We start from the raw sequence: 1279 nt of genomic DNA, 5'->3' as shown, positions 1-1279 counted from the left end.
AAAAGACGAGTAGATGCGGCACTTAGGGACATGGTTTAGTGGGCATGGTGGTGTTGGGTTGGACTTGATGATCTTAGAGGTCTCTTCCAACCTTAATGATTCTATGATTCTATGATCATTTCAAACTGTATCATACTGTCAAAGTTAATCTCCTCAGAGAGACTAAATCTCCTGCTCAACCTTACAGCTACTTTTTCTGTTCCTGAAAACTGTTACTATGTCTACCCTCTCCCTTCCCACCGTGAAGCATTACTTCTTGTCTTGTTAATCGTATTCCTGTTTCCACAGCCACTATGATGTTTGCCTTTCCTCTACCCCCAAATAGCAGGGTATCGCTAACTCACATTCACTTTGTCATCCGCTATTCTCTGCAGACATTTTTTTTCTGCAGAACTGCTTTTGACTTGTCACTTGCCATCCTATGCTGATCACTACACTCAATTGCATCCCAGTTCTTTAAAGGCATTCCCCCAAACTGCCAGGACCATTTTCTAATCCTCTCTTTCAGTGTGCTTGTAACCCTCCTGCTATCTGCACATTTAATGAGTGTACTCTACTCCACCGTGAAAATCATGCAGTAGAGCTGACTCTACTATGGATTGTCCCCAAAAGCTTTAGGGAGAAGAAAACATTAAATACATTTCATAACAGGATGTTGATCTATTTTTTTGTTTAGCCAATATACCGTGGACTGAATTTCTCACATTTGCCTAGTAAAATACAAAAGGAGAAATACTTTGCCCAGTATTCTATTTACACCCTAAATGGAAAGATTGTTCCATGTTACGTCCCCTTGTGGAATGTACTTGAATTTTTTTTTTTTAATAATTCCACTAAAATACTGTCCGGAAATATAAGATCAATGAAATTTTCTAGCATAAACTTATACTTCGCTGTAATCCCAAAGTCCCTCAGCAAAAAACCCCAAATGTCACTGAAGCAGCATCAACTTCAGCAGCCAGAGAAAACTTGGCCATTGTACCACACTCAGTACTTTTTTCATCCAGTGACCCTCTCTCCAATGTCTAATTTCCAGTTCACTGGATTAGTGATAAGTGGCAAAAGATTCAATATAGATCGGACAGTGGAGCATTCAAACAGTATTTCTCCAGAAAGACTTCTGTCATGGCTCCCAGAGGGAGACTGGGGAAAAAACAAAAACCTCATTGCAGACAACACCCATCATACTGGGTGCCTGTTCTACAGTAACACTGCAAACTGTCAGTCTCTTCTCAGGGAATCTGTTGTGCAGCCACAACTTAATGACCAGCGTACTGCA

Source organism: Aptenodytes forsteri, unplaced genomic scaffold, assembly GCF_000699145.1.
Source record: "Aptenodytes forsteri isolate BGI_AS27 unplaced genomic scaffold, ASM69914v1 Scaffold93, whole genome shotgun sequence".
Taxonomy (NCBI): Eukaryota; Metazoa; Chordata; class Aves; order Sphenisciformes; family Spheniscidae; genus Aptenodytes; species Aptenodytes forsteri.
Note: the sequence above shows the minus strand (reverse complement) of the source record.